The sequence below is a fragment of the Danio rerio genome, chromosome 7 (genome assembly GCF_049306965.1).
Source record: "Danio rerio strain Tuebingen ecotype United States chromosome 7, GRCz12tu, whole genome shotgun sequence".
NCBI classification, from domain to species: domain Eukaryota; kingdom Metazoa; phylum Chordata; class Actinopteri; order Cypriniformes; family Danionidae; genus Danio; species Danio rerio.
The window spans coordinates 16,573,197-16,588,512 of NC_133182.1; the positions used below are offsets into that span (position 1 = coordinate 16,573,197).

A 15,316-nucleotide genomic window follows, 5' to 3' on the forward strand; every position below is an offset into this window, starting at 1 on the left:
AAATGTACTACTTGCCTAAATTCACAATATTTCAATAAATAAATTGCAGCAACATGGTGCCACTGACGTAGCTGATTCGCTGCCCCGATCGTCGTTGACAGCAGCAGCAGCACACACCTTCAATATAGACAGCAATGGCAATTTAATATTTACAATGTACATTATTATTATAAAGTACATTATATTAAGGTAAATTGTTTTAAAACGCAGCCCTCTGTATTCTGCCACCCTAGGCGGCCGCCTATAGGTTGCCTCTATGGACGCGCCGGCCCTGTATATGAATGTATATATCCCCCCACCCACTGCCTCCTTCACTGTCATCCTCCACCACCAACCACTCCCCCCTACCCCCGCACCTTCATTTTTTACTTCACTTTACTAAATTCTTTTTTTTGGGCTTTTCTATGGGATCCGGACCTGATTCATCCGGGTTATTTTCCTAACTGGCCTCGTGGCCTAATGGATAAGGCGTCTGACTTCGGATCAGAAGATTGCAGGTTCGAGTCCTGCCGTGGTCGCAACTTAGTTAAATACAGGTGGACAATACTACGATAAAACAACCTATTGTATGTGAACTTTGATATGTAAACCTGATTTTTTAAATTATATTTGTAAGTATAAATGGACACAGAAACTGCAAGAGCTGTTTTTAGCGGGTACAAATTTACCAAATTCATGTTTTTTGGGGCTTTTCTGTGGGATCCAAACCTGAGTGATTCAAAGCACTTCTTCATCTGGCCTCGTGGCCTAATGGATAAGGTGTCTGACTTCGGATCAGAAGATTGCAGGTTCGAGTCCTGCCGGGGTCGTAAGTTTAGAATCGTTATAATATCAAACCAGTCGCTGTTCAGAAATCGTCGACAATTACATGCAGGTGTGTTTAGAACAGTAATGGAACTGAAATCTAAAGGTTTGAAGCTTTCCACAAACAATATTGTTGTCCCTCATATGGGTGGTAAGTTAACAAGAGATTGCAGGTTTGAGTCCTGACAGGGCCACTTCTTTGTTTAAAACAGGTGTAGCAAATAAAATCATGCGAAGTTTACTCTGCTCTTTAAAAAATCTAAGTTCTAGCCCTTTATGTGTGACATACAGTATGTTGCAAAACAATATCAGGGTAAAACAAACTATTGTATGTAAACACAAATTTCAGGTCACATTTGCATATAAGAATAAAAGGAAAGACCTTCATGGGGCGTTTTTAATGTGCCCGAAAATTGTTTTTGGGGTTTGGGATGCAAATTTAAATGGTTGATAAAAGGCTGTTGAAGGAACATAACGGTTGAGTGTGATGTATTGTTGTTGCTTATGTATACACTGGGAAAAAACTCTGCTGGGGTGCTGGAAAAAACGTAAGATAAAATAACCATTAAATAACAGAAATTTACTGTAAAATAACAGCTGTTGAATTACAAAAAATGACCAGAAATGTAAATTTCTGTAATTTAATATGTTATTTTACAGTATATTTCTGTAATTTAACTGTCGTTAATTTACTTTTTTTTGTCTGGCACCCCAGCTGCTGGAAACAAATCGTAAAATTACGGATTTTGTTTTACAGTGTATATATGTATACAATGTCTTTCAGCGTTGGGGGTAACACATTACAGGTAAAGTGAGCTATGTAATAATATTACTTTTATTTTCAAAGAGTAAAGTAACCCATGAGGGGAGCACGGACCACAAAGTAACACAGGGTTAAATGTAACAGAGTTTTAAGATATTTGCTCAGGGTTAACCATGGCATGCTTCCGAGGTTTTCACCACATTGTCAGCAGACATGTTTCTGACAATCTTTGAAAAAATCAGCGAAATTTGGATGAGAAACACAGGAGAAAACCATTTCTGCAGCATAAAAGTATTTTTATTACATTCGATAATTTTTAAAAATCTGTGAACTGGTAAGGTCTTTATGAGTGTCAAAAACTGGACTTGAACATTATGTATTCCTGGTGTTGGGTTGCGGCTGGATGGGCATTCGCTGTGTAAAACAAATGCTGGATAAGTTGGTGGTTCATTCCGTTGTGGCAACCCCTGATTAATAGAGGGACTAAGGGAAAGAACATTATGTAAAAATGGCTTGCTGTATTTTTTTGAAAATACAACGCTTAATAAGTGTGAAAGTGATACATGCAAAAATGGCTTGCCATATCAGTAAAAATATGGAGTTTAAGTCAAAAAAATGGCTTGCCATATCAGTAAAAAATATGGAGTTTAAGTCAAAAATGGCTTGCCATTTCAGTAAAAATATGGAGTTTAAGTCAAAAATGGCTTGCCATATTATAAGAAAAATAATGCTTAAAAATTATTTATTGGAAAACTATAAGTCTGATAAACCTTAAAGATATAGCAACAAAATCTAACACATCTAAATACAGCTTTTGGCCAAATTTGGGGCTTGTATAATTTTTTATATGCCCGGATTATAAAAATTTTATATTTAACATTTTTCATTAAAGAAAACAATAAGTCTTACAGGCATGAGGAGATATAGCAACAATCTTGAATGTAGAAGGCAAATTTTGACCACATTTGGGCCTTGTGGCATGAACGGCCTAGGAGGAGATACGTTTGTTTTCAAGGACAGAGTAGTATAACAGTATGTTGGCTTTCTCAAGCCAACATAATTAGGCAAAGTTTACCCTGCTCTTTAAAAACACAGACGATTCAGAAAAGTTGCAAGTTCTAGTCCTACCATGTCACTTGTTTTGCAAACAATATTAGGTTAAAACAATCTTTTGCATGTGAACTTTGATATGCAAACATGATTTTCAAATCATATTTGTATTTATGAATGAACAGAGAAACTGCATGCATGGGCTGTTTTTAGCGGGCACAAATCGACTAAATTCATGTTTTCTGTTTTTTTTTTTTTTTATGGGATCCAATCCTGATTGATCCACTGAATTTGAACATCTGGCCTCGTGGCCTAATGGATAAGGCGTCTGACTTCGGATCAGAAGATTGCAGGTGCGAGTCCTGCCGGGGTCGCATCTTTAGGATCGTTATTATGTCAAACCGATCACACCAGTCGGCTGTTCAGAATTAGTCGATAATTAAATGCAGGTGTGTTTAGAGCAGTAATGGAACCGAAATCTAAAGGTTTGAAGCTTTCCACAAACACTATAGTTGTCCCTCATGTGGGTGGTAAGTTAACAAATAAAATATATGAAAGTGAAGGAAAGTGAACTTCATGTGGCCTAATAGATAAAATGTTTGACTTCAGATTGAGAGATTGTAGGTTTGAGTCCTGCCAGGGCCACTTCTTTGTTTAAAACAGATGTAGCAAATAAAATCATGCGAAGTTTACTCTGCTCTTTAAAAATCAGCGAAATTTGGATGAGAAACACAGGAGAAAACCATTTCTGCAGCATAAAAGTATTTTTTATTATATTCGATATTTTTTATTTTTAAAAATCTGTGAAAGTACGAACGTAAAATCATATATTGTTGTGATCACCGTCTTCAAGGCTAAATGATGAAACCATTTTGAAAGGTGTAAGAAACACAGTGACTGCTGGACAGTTTTAAAGAAAACATGACACAATGGGGTTACAAGGCACACACTTTTGACACCAATTAAACAAACTAAATAAATGTTGGATTTTTAGTGTAATGTTAAGAACTTTTTGAATAAAAATGTTTTTTAATAGAAATAGTTTTAATAGAAAAAAATATTTTAATGCTAATAATAAAAACAAATGCATTGTATAATAATAGATAATAATGCAAATAGATTTAAATGTGTTTATCCAATAAACAAATAAATACATAAACATGCTGTTCTAGAATAAAAAAACAGCCAACTACTGAGGAAATATAGCTACTATTTAAAGTAAACTGAATTTCAATTAGCGAAGCAGTGGCACTGTAGGTAGTGCTGTTGCCTCACAGCAAGTAGGTTGCTTGGTCACTGGTTTGGTCTTTGGCTCAGTTGGCGTTTCTGTGTGGAGTTTGCATGTTCTCCCTGCGTTCGCGTGGGTTTCCTCCGTGTGCTCAGTTTTCCCCCACTGTCTAAAGACGTGCTGTACAGATGAATTGGGTAAGCTAAATTGTCTGTAATGTGTGTGAATGAGTGTCAGTGGATGTTTCCCAGTGATGGGTTGCGGCTGGAAGGGCATCTGCTGCGTAAAAACGTGCTAGATAATTTGCCAGTTCATTCCGCTGTGGCGACCACAGATTAATAAAGGGACTAAGCCGACAAGAAAATGAATAAATGTAAATTAATTGTGTGAAATTTGCCTTTAATACATGTTTTGGATCAGTAGATAGCGTTGGTAGTAGATAGAGGGACATATTCATGTTACAAAACAATATCAGGATAAAACAAGCAATTGTATGTGAACTTTCATATGCAAACACAATTTTCGAATCCCACTTAAACATAAGAATGGACAAAAATATAACTGCATGCATGAGGTGTTTTGTGTTTTTTGCATGCACAAATACCGAATGTATGGTGTAGTTTTGTTTTTTTTTGTTTTTTTGGAGGGCTTGTATGGGAAGCAAACCAGATTGGTCAACAGTCATTTTCCACCTGGCCTCGTGGCCTAATGGATAAGGCGTCTGACTTCGGATCAGAAGACTGCAGGTTCGAGTCCTGCCGGGGTCGTATCTTTGCTATATACAGGTCTAGAAAGTAAAACTAGAACCTAAAGTTTATTAATAAACTTGAGAAAGCCAACGTGACTGCGATAGGACTGAGAATGGCATTGTTACCATGCATAGTACACAGGAAGTCCCATTTGCTAGCATGAGTCAAACAAGCCAATGCCCAGCTCCCTACAATGATCTGATGTAGAGATATTGCTATTTTTAAATGGTTGCTAGGTTATACTGTTTTATTGCTATGGGGACATTTGACAGGTTAGTGATGATACATCAAAGCTTCTTGGCAATATGAGTGATCTAAATCAACCCCGATGTTTCTATGACAGTCTTTATGAGTGTCAAAAACTGGACTTGAAAAAAATGGCTTGCTGTATTTTTTTTTGAAAATACAACGCTTAATAAGTGTGAAAGTGATACATGCAAAAATGGCTTGCCATAACAGTAAAAATATGGAGTTTAAGTCAAAAATGGCTTGCCATATCAGTAAAAAATATGGAGGTTAAGTCAAAAATGGCTTGCCATATCAGTAAAAATATGGAGTTTAAGTCAAAAATGGCTTGCCATATTATAAGAAAAATAATGCTTAAAAATTATTTATTGGAAAACTATAAGTCTGATAAACCTTAAAGATATAGCAACAAAATCTAACACATCTAAATACAGCTTTTGGCCAAATTTGGGGCTTGTATAGTTTTTTATATGCCCGGATTATAAAAATTTTATATTTAACATTTTTTATTTAAAAAAACAATAAGTCTTACAGGCATGAGGAGATATAGCAACAATCTTGAACGTAGAAGGCACATTTTGACCACATTTGGGCCTTGTGGCATGAACGGCCTAGGAGGAGATACGTTTGTTTTCAAGGACAGAGTAGTATAACAGTATGTTGGCTTTCTCAAGCCAACATAATTAGGCAAAGTTTACCCTGCTCTTTAAAAACACAGACGATTCAGAAAAGTTGCAAGTTCTAGTCCTACCATGTCACTTGTTTTGCAAACAATATTAGGTTAAAACAATCTTTTGCATGTGAACTTTGATATGCAAACATGATTTTCAAATCATATTTGTATTTATGAATGAACAAAGAAACTGCATGCATGGGCTGTTTTTAGCGGGCACAAATCGACTAAATTCATGTTTTCTGGGGTTTTTTTATGGGATCCAATCCTGATTGATCCACTGAATTTGAACATCTGGCCTCGTGGCCTAATGGATAAGGCGTCTGACTTCGGATCAGAAGATTGCAGGTTCGAGTCCTGCCGGGGTCGCATCTTTAGGATCGTTATTATGTCAAACCGATCACACCAGTCGGCTGTTCAGAATTAGTCGATAATTAAATGCAGGTGTGTTTAGAGCAGTAATGGAACCGAAATCTAAAGGTTTGAAGCTTTACACAAACACTATAGTTGTCCCTCATGTGGGTGGTAAGTTAACAAATAAAATATATGAAAGTGAAGGAAAGTGAACTTCATGTGGCCTAATAGATAAAATGTTTGACTTCAGATTGAGAGATTGTAGGTTTGAGTCCTGCCAGGGCCACTTCTTTGTTTAAAACAGATGTAGCAAATAAAATCATGTGAAGTTTACTCTGCTCTTTAAAAATCAGCGAAATTTGGATGAGAAACACAGGAGAAAACCATTTCTGCAGCATAAAAGTATTTTTTATTATATTCGATATTTTTTATTTTTAAAAATCTGTGAAAGTACGAACGTAAAATCATATATTGTTGTGATCACCGTCTTCAAGGCTAAATGATGAAACCATTTTGAAAGGTGTAAGAAACACAGTGACTGCTGGACAGTTTTAAAGAAAACATGACACAATGGGGTTACAAGGCACACACTTTTGACACCAATTAAACAAACTAAATAAATGTTGGATTTTTAGTGTAATGTTAAGAACTTTTTGAATAAAAATGTTTTTTAATAGAAATAGTTTTAATAGAAAAAAATATTTTAATGCTAATAATAAAAACAAATGCATTGTATAATAATAGATAATAATGCAAATAGATTTAAATGTGTTTATCCAATAAACAAATAAATACATAAACATGCTGTTCTAGAATAAAAAAAACAGCCAACTACTGAGGAAATATAGCTACTATTTAAAGTAAACTGAATTTCAATTAGCGAAGCAGTGGCACTGTAGGTAGTGCTGTTGCCTCACAGCAAGTAGGTTGCTTGGTCACTGGTTTGGTCTTTGGCTCAGTTGGCGTTTCTGTGTGGAGTTTGCATGTTCTCCCTGCGTTCGTGTGGGTTTCCTCCGTGTGCTCAGTTTTCCCCCACTGTCTAAAGACGTGCTGTACAGATGAATTGGGTAAGCTAAATTGTCTGTAATGTGTGTGAATGAGTGTCAGTGGATGTTTCCCAGTGATGGGTTGCGGCTGGAAGGGCATCTGCTGCGTAAAAACGTGCTAGATAATTTGCCAGTTCATTCCGCTGTGGCGACCATAGATTAATAAAGGGACTAAGCCGACAAGAAAATGAATAAATGTAAATTAATTGTGTGAAATTTGCCTTTAATACATGTTTTGGATCAGTAGATAGCGTTGGTAGTAGATAGAGGGACATATTCATGTTACAAAACAATATCAGGATAAAACAAGCAATTGTATGTGAACTTTCATATGCAAACACAATTTTCGAATCCCACTTAAACATAAGAATGGACAAAAATATAACTGCATGCATGAGGTGTTTTGTGTTTTTTGCATGCACAAATACCGAATGTATGGTGTAGTTTTTTTTTTTGTTTTTTTGGAGGGCTTGTATGGGAAGCAAACCAGATTGGTCAACAGTGTTTTTCCACCTGGCCTCGTGGCCTAATGGATAAGGCGTCTGACTTCGGATCAGAAGACTGCAGGTTCGAGTCCTGCCGGGGTCGTATCTTTGCTATATACAGGTCTAGAAAGTAAAACTAGAACCTAAAGTTTATTGATAAACTTGAGAAAGCCAACGTGACTGCGATAGGACTGAGAATGGCATTGTTACCATGCATAGTACACAGGAAGTCCCATTTGCTAGCATGAGTCAAACAAGCCAATGCCCAGCTCCCTACAATGTTCTGATGTAGAGATATTGCTATTTTTAAATGGTTGCTAGGTTATACTGTTTTATTGCTATGGGGACATTTGACAGGTTAGTGATGATACATCAAAGCTTCTTGGCAATATGAGTGATCTAAATCAACCCTGATGTTTCTATGACAGTCTTTATGAGTGTCAAAAACTGGACTTGAAAAAAATGGCTTGCTGTATTTTTTTTGAAAATACAGCGCTTAATAAGTGTGAAAGTGATACATGCAAAAATGGCTTGCCATAACAGTAAAAATATGGAGTTTAAGTCAAAAATGGCTTGCCATATCAGAAAAAATATGGAGTTTAAGTCAAAAATGGCTTGCCATATCAGTAAAAATATGGAGTTTAAGTCAAAAATGGCTTGCCATATTATAAGAAAAATAATGCTTAAAAATTATTTATTGGAAAACTATAAGTCTGATAAACCTTAAAGATATAGCAACAAAATCTAACACATCTAAATACAGCTTTTGGCCAAATTTGGGGCTTGTATAGTTTTTTTATATGCCCGGATTATAAAATTTTTATATTTAACATTTTTTATTTAAAAAAACAATAAGTCTTACAGGCATGAGGAGATATAGCAACAATCTTGAATGTAGAAGGCACATTTTGACCACATTTGGGCCTTGTGGCATGAACGGCCTAGGAGGAGATACGTTTGTTTTCAAGGACAGAGTAGTATAACAGTATGTTGGCTTTCTCAAGCCAACATAATTAGGCAAAGTTTACCCTGCTCTTTAAAAACACAGACGATTCAGAAAAGTTGCAAGTTCTAGTCCTACCATGTCACTTGTTTTGCAAACAATATTAGGTTAAAACAATCTTTTGCATGTGAACTTTGATATGCAAACATGATTTTCAAATCATATTTGTATTTATGAATGAACAAAGAAACTGCATGCATGGGCTGTTTTTAGCGGGCACAAATCGACTAAATTCATGTTTTCTGGGTTTTTTTTATGGGATCCAATCCTGATTGATCCACTGAATTTGAACATCTGGCCTCGTGGCCTAATGGATAAGGCGTCTGACTTCGGATCAGAAGATTGCAGGTTCGAGTCCTGCCGGGGTCGCATCTTTAGGATCGTTATTATGTCAAACCGATCACACCAGTCGGCTGTTCAGAATTAGTCGATAATTAAATGCAGGTGTGTTTAGAGCAGTAATGGAACCGAAATCTAAAGGTTTGAAGCTTTACACAAACACTATAGTTGTCCCTCATGTGGGTGGTAAGTTAACAAATAAAATATATGAAAGTGAAGGAAAGTGAACTTCATGTGGCCTAATAGATAAAATGTTTGACTTCAGATTGAGAGATTGTAGGTTTGAGTCCTGCCAGGGCCACTTCTTTGTTTAAAACAGATGTAGCAAATAAAATCATGCGAAGTTTACTCTGCTCTTTAAAAATCAGCGAAATTTGGATGAGAAACACAGGAGAAAACCATTTCTGCAGCATAAAAGTATTTTTTATTATATTCGATATTTTTTATTTTTAAAAATCTGTGAAAGTACGAACGTAAAATCATATATTGTTGTGATCACCGTCTTCTAGGCTAAATGATGAAACCATTTTGAAAGGTGTAAGAAACACAGTGACTGCTGGACAGTTTTAAAGAAAACATGACACAATGGGGTTACAAGGCACACACTTTTGACACCAATTAAACAAACTAAATAAATGTTGGATTTTTAGTGTAATGTTAAGAACTTTTTGAATAAAAATGTTTTTTAATAGAAATAGTTTTAATAGAAAAAAATATTTTAATGCTAATAATAAAAACAAATGCATTGTATAATAATAGATAATAATGCAAATATATTTAAATGTGTTTATCCAATAAACAAATAAATACATAAACATGCTGTTCTAGAATAAAAAAACAGCCAACTACTGAGGAAATATAGCTACTATTTAAAGTAAACTGAATTTCAATTAGCGAAGCAGTGGCACTGTAGGTAGTGCTGTTGCCTCACAGCAAGTAGGTTGCTTGGTCACTGGTTTGGTCTTTGGCTCAGTTGGCGTTTCTGTGTGGAGTTTGCATGTTCTCCCTGCGTTCGCGTGGGTTTCCTCCGTGTGCTCAGTTTTCCCCCACTGTCTAAAGACGTGCTGTACAGATGAATTGGGTAAGCTAAATTGTCTGTAATGTGTGTGAATGAGTGTCAGTGGATGTTTCCCAGTGATGGGTTGCGGCTGGAAGGGCATCTGCTGCGTAAAAACGTGCTAGATAATTTGCCAGTTCATTCCGCTGTGGCGACCACAGATTAATAAAGGGACTAAGCCGACAAGAAAATGAATAAATGTAAATTAATTGTGTGAAATTTGCCTTTAATACATGTTTTGGATCAGTAGATAGCGTTGGTAGTAGATAGAGGGACATATTCATGTTACAAAACAATATCAGGATAAAACAAGCAATTGTATGTGAACTTTCATATGCAAACACAATTTTCGAATCCCACTTAAACATAAGAATGGACAAAAATATAACTGCATGCATGAGGTGTTTTGTGTTTTTTGCATGCACAAATACCGAATGTATGGTGTAGTTTTTTTTTTTTTTTGTTTTTTTGGAGGGCTTGTATGGGAAGCAAACCAGATTGGTCAACAGTCATTTTCCACCTGGCCTCGTGGCCTAATGGATAAGGCGTCTGACTTCAGATCAGAAGACTGCAGGTTCGAGTCCTGCCGGGGTCGTATCTTTGCTATATACAGGTCTAGAAAGTAAAACTAGAACCTAAAGTTTATTAATAAACTTGAGAAAGCCAACGTGACTGCGATAGGACTGAGAATGGCATTGTTACCATGCATAGTACACAGGAAGTCCCATTTGCTAGCATGAGTCAAACAAGCCAATGCCCAGCTCCCTACAATGTTCTGATGTAGAGATATTGCTATTTTTAAATGGTTGCTAGGTTATACTGTTTTATTGCTATGGGGACATTTGACAGGTTAGTGATGATACATCAAAGCTTCTTGGCAATATGAGTGATCTAAATCAACCCCGATGTTTCTATGACAGTCTTTATGAGTGTCAAAAACTGGACTTGAAAAAAATGGCTTGCTGTATTTTTTTTTGAAAATACAACGCTTAATAAGTGTGAAAGTGATACATGCAAAAATGGCTTGCCATAACAGTAAAAATATGGAGTTTAAGTCAAAAATGGCTTGCCATATCAGTAAAAAATATGGAGGTTAAGTCAAAAACGGCTTGCCATATCAGTAAAAATATGGAGTTTAAGTCAAAAATGGCTTGCCATATTATAAGAAAAATAATGCTTAAAAATTATTTATTGGAAAACTATAAGTCTGATAAACCTTAAAGATATAGCAACAAAATCTAACACATCTAAATACAGCTTTTGGCCAAATTTGGGGCTTGTATAGTTTTTTTATATGCCCGGATTATAAAAATTTTATATTTAACATTTTTTATTTAAAAAAACAATAAGTCTTACAGGCATGAGGAGATATAGCAACAATCTTGAATGTAGAAGGCACATTTTGACCACATTTGGGCCTTGTGGCATGAACGGCCTAGGAGGAGATACGTTTGTTTTCAAGGACAGAGTAGTATAACAGTATGTTGGCTTTCTCAAGCCAACATAATTAGGCAAAGTTTACCCTGCTCTTTAAAAACACAGACGATTCAGAAAAGTTGCAAGTTCTAGTCCTACCATGTCACTTGTTTTGCAAACAATATTAGGTTAAAACAATCTTTTGCATGTGAACTTTGATATGCAAACATGATTTTCAAATCATATTTGTATTTATGAATGAACAAAGAAACTGCATGCATGGGCTGTTTTTAGCGGGCACAAATCGACTAAATTCATGTTTTCTGGGTTTTTTTTATGGGATCCAATCCTGATTGATCCACTGAATTTGAACATCTGGCCTCGTGGCCTAATGGATAAGGCGTCTGACTTCGGATCAGAAGATTGCAGGTTCGAGTCCTGCCGGGGTCGCATCTTTAGGATCGTTATTATGTCAAACCGATCACACCAGTCGGCTGTTCAGAATTAGTCGATAATTAAATGCAGGTGTGTTTAGAGCAGTAATGGAACCGAAATCTAAAGGTTTGAAGCTTTACACAAACACTATAGTTGTCCCTCATGTGGGTGGTAAGTTAACAAATAAAATATATGAAAGTGAAGGAAAGTGAACTTCATGTGGCCTAATAGATAAAATGTTTGACTTCAGATTGAGAGATTGTAGGTTTGAGTCCTGCCAGGGCCACTTCTTTGTTTAAAACAGATGTAGCAAATAAAATCATGTGAAGTTTACTCTGCTCTTTAAAAATCAGCGAAATTTGGATGAGAAACACAGGAGAAAACCATTTCTGCAGCATAAAAGTATTTTTTATTATATTCGATATTTTTTATTTTTAAAAATCTGTGAAAGTACGAACGTAAAATCATATATTGTTGTGATCACCGTCTTCAAGGCTAAATGATGAAACCATTTTGAAAGGTGTAAGAAACACAGTGACTGCTGGACAGTTTTAAAGAAAACATGACACAATGGGGTTACAAGGCACACACTTTTGACACCAATTAAACAAACTAAATAAATGTTGGATTTTTAGTGTAATGTTAAGAACTTTTTGAATAAAAATGTTTTTTAATAGAAATAGTTTTAATAGAAAAAAATATTTTATTGCTAATAATAAAAACAAATGCATTGTATAATAATAGATAATAATGCAAATAGATTTAAATGTGTTTATCCAATAAACAAATAAATACATAAACATGCTGTTCTAGAATAAAAAAACAGCCAACTACTGAGGAAATATAGCTACTATTTAAAGTAAACTGAATTTCAATTAGCGAAGCAGTGGCACTGTAGGTAGTGCTGTTGCCTCACAGCAAGTAGGTTGCTTGGTCACTGGTTTGGTCTTTGGCTCAGTTGGCGTTTCTGTGTGGAGTTTGCATGTTCTCCCTGCGTTCGTGTGGGTTTCCTCCGTGTGCTCAGTTTTCCCCCACTGTCTAAAGACGTGCTGTACAGATGAATTGGGTAAGCTAAATTGTCTGTAATGTGTGTGAATGAGTGTCAGTGGATGTTTCCCAGTGATGGGTTGCGGCTGGAAGGGCATCTGCTGCGTAAAAACGTGCTAGATAATTTGCCAGTTCATTCCGCTGTGGCGACCATAGATTAATAAAGGGACTAAGCCGACAAGAAAATGAATAAATGTAAATTAATTGTGTGAAATTTGCCTTTAATACATGTTTTGGATCAGTAGATAGCGTTGGTAGTAGATAGAGGGACATATTCATGTTACAAAACAATATCAGGATAAAACAAGCAATTGTATGTGAACTTTCATATGCAAACACAATTTTCGAATCCCACTTAAACATAAGAATGGACAAAAATATAACTGCATGCATGAGGTGTTTTGTGTTTTTTGCATGCACAAATACCGAATGTATGGTGTAGTTTTTGTTTTTGTTTTTTTGGAGGGCTTGTATGGGAAGCAAACCAGATTGGTCAACAGTGTTTTTCCACCTGGCCTCGTGGCCTAATGGATAAGGCGTCTGACTTCGGATCAGAAGACTGCAGGTTCGAGTCCTGCCGGGGTCGTATCTTTGCTATATACAGGTCTAGAAAGTAAAACTAGAACCTAAAGTTTATTGATAAACTTGAGAAAGCCAACGTGACTGCGATAGGACTGAGAATGGCATTGTTACCATGCATAGTACACAGGAAGTCCCATTTGCTAGCATGAGTCAAACAAGCCAATGCCCAGCTCCCTACAATGTTCTGATGTAGAGATATTGCTATTTTTAAATGGTTGCTAGGTTATACTGTTTTATTGCTATGGGGACATTTGACAGGTTAGTGATGATACATCAAAGCTTCTTGGCAATATGAGTGATCTAAATCAACCCTGATGTTTCTATGACAGTCTTTATGAGTGTCAAAAACTGGACTTGAAAAAAATGGCTTGCTGTATTTTTTTTGAAAATACAGCGCTTAATAAGTGTGAAAGTGATACATGCAAAAATGGCTTGCCATAACAGTAAAAATATGGAGTTTAAGTCAAAAATGGCTTGCCATATCAGTAAAAAATATGGAGGTTAAGTCAAAAATGGCTTGCTCTTTAAAAACACAGACGATTCAGAAAAGTTGCAAGTTCTAGTCCTACCATGTCACTTGTTTTGCAAACAATATTAGGTTAAAACAATCTTTTGCATGTGAACTTTGATATGCAAACATGATTTTCAAATCATATTTGTATTTATGAATGAACAAAGAAACTGCATGCATGGGCTGTTTTTAGCGGGCACAAATCGACTAAATTCATGTTTTCTGGGTTTTTTTTATGGGATCCAATCCTGATTGATCCACTGAATTTGAACATCTGGCCTCGTGGCCTAATGGATAAGGCGTCGGACTTCGGATGAGAAGATTGCAGGTTCGAGTCCTGCCGGGGTCGCATCTTTAGGATCGTTATTATATCAAACCGATCACACCAGTCGGCTGTTCAGAATTAGTCGATAATTAAATGCAGGTGTGTTTAGAGCAGTAATGGAACCGAAATCTAAAGGTTTGAAGCTTTCCACAAACACTATAGTTGTCCCTCATGTGGGTGGTAAGTTAACAAATAAAATATATGAAAGTGAAGGAAAGTGAACTTCATGTGGCCTAATAGATAAAATGTTTGACTTCAGATTGAGAGATTGTAGGTTTGAGTCCTGCCAGGGCCACTTCTTTGTTTAAAACAGATGTAGCAAATAAAATCATGCGAAGTTTACTCTGCTCTTTAAAAATCTGCGAAATTTGGATGAGAAAACCACAGGAGAAAAGTATTTTTTATTATATTCGATATTTTTTATTTTTTTTTAAATCTGTGAAAGTACGAACGTAAAATCATATATTGTTGTGATCACCGTCTTCAAGGCTAAATGATGAAACCATTTTGAAAGATGTAAGAAACACAGTGACTGCTGGACAGTTTTAAAGAAAACATGACACAATGGGGTTACAAGGCACACACTTTTGACACCAATTAAACAAACTAAATAAATGTTGGATTTTTAGTGTAATGTTAAGAATTTTTTGAATAAAAATGTTTTTTAATAGAAATAGTTTTAATAGAAAAAAATATTTTATTGCTAATAATAAAAACAAATGCATTGTATAATAATAGATAATAATGCAAATAGATTTAAATGTGTTTATCCAATAAACAAATAAATACATAAACATGCTGTTCTAGAATAAAAAAAACAGCCAACTACTGAGGAAATATAGCTACTATTTAAAGTAAACTGAATTTCAATTAGCGAAGCAGTGGCACTGTAGGTAGTGCTGTTGCCTCACAGCAAGTAGGTTGCTTGGTCACTGGTTTGGTCTTTGGCTCAGTTGGCGTTTCTGTGTGGAGTTTGCATGTTCTCCCTGCGTTCGCGTGGGTTTCCTCCGTGTGCTCAGTTTTCCCCCACTGTCTAAAGACGTGCTGTACAGATGAATTGGGTAAGCTAAATTGTCTGTAATGTGTGTGAATGAGTGTCAGTGGATGTTTCCCAGTGATGGGTTGCGGCTGGAAGGGCATCTGCTGCGTAAAAACGTGCTAGATAATTTGCCAGTTCATTCCGCTGTGGCGACCACAGATTAA

The 15,316-nt window shown here is 36.0% G+C and overlaps 1 long non-coding RNA gene and 10 other non-coding genes across 11 annotated transcripts in view; 10 read left to right on the plus strand and 1 right to left on the minus strand.

The window, feature by feature from the left end:
* Positions 1–15,316, minus strand: part of LOC141375331 (uncharacterized) — a 314,549-nt gene that overhangs the window by 163,631 nt on the left and 135,602 nt on the right. The window lies entirely within an intron of this gene.
* On the plus strand, positions 446–518 carry trnar-ucg (transfer RNA arginine (anticodon UCG)). Its single transcript has one exon. It is a non-coding gene; the product is annotated as a tRNA-Arg (tRNA).
* Positions 737–809, plus strand: trnar-ucg (transfer RNA arginine (anticodon UCG)). Its single transcript has one exon. It is a non-coding gene; the product is annotated as a tRNA-Arg (tRNA).
* trnar-ucg (transfer RNA arginine (anticodon UCG)) lies at positions 2,919–2,991 on the plus strand. Its single transcript has one exon. It is a non-coding gene; the product is annotated as a tRNA-Arg (tRNA).
* Positions 4,540–4,612, plus strand: trnar-ucg (transfer RNA arginine (anticodon UCG)). Its single transcript has one exon. It is a non-coding gene; the product is annotated as a tRNA-Arg (tRNA).
* Positions 5,810–5,882, plus strand: trnar-ucg (transfer RNA arginine (anticodon UCG)). The gene has a single exon. It is a non-coding gene; the product is annotated as a tRNA-Arg (tRNA).
* Positions 7,429–7,501, plus strand: trnar-ucg (transfer RNA arginine (anticodon UCG)). The gene has a single exon. It is a non-coding gene; the product is annotated as a tRNA-Arg (tRNA).
* trnar-ucg (transfer RNA arginine (anticodon UCG)) lies at positions 8,698–8,770 on the plus strand. The gene has a single exon. It is a non-coding gene; the product is annotated as a tRNA-Arg (tRNA).
* On the plus strand, positions 11,591–11,663 carry trnar-ucg (transfer RNA arginine (anticodon UCG)). The gene has a single exon. It is a non-coding gene; the product is annotated as a tRNA-Arg (tRNA).
* trnar-ucg (transfer RNA arginine (anticodon UCG)) lies at positions 13,209–13,281 on the plus strand. The gene has a single exon. It is a non-coding gene; the product is annotated as a tRNA-Arg (tRNA).
* Positions 14,065–14,137, plus strand: trnar-ucg (transfer RNA arginine (anticodon UCG)). The gene has a single exon. It is a non-coding gene; the product is annotated as a tRNA-Arg (tRNA).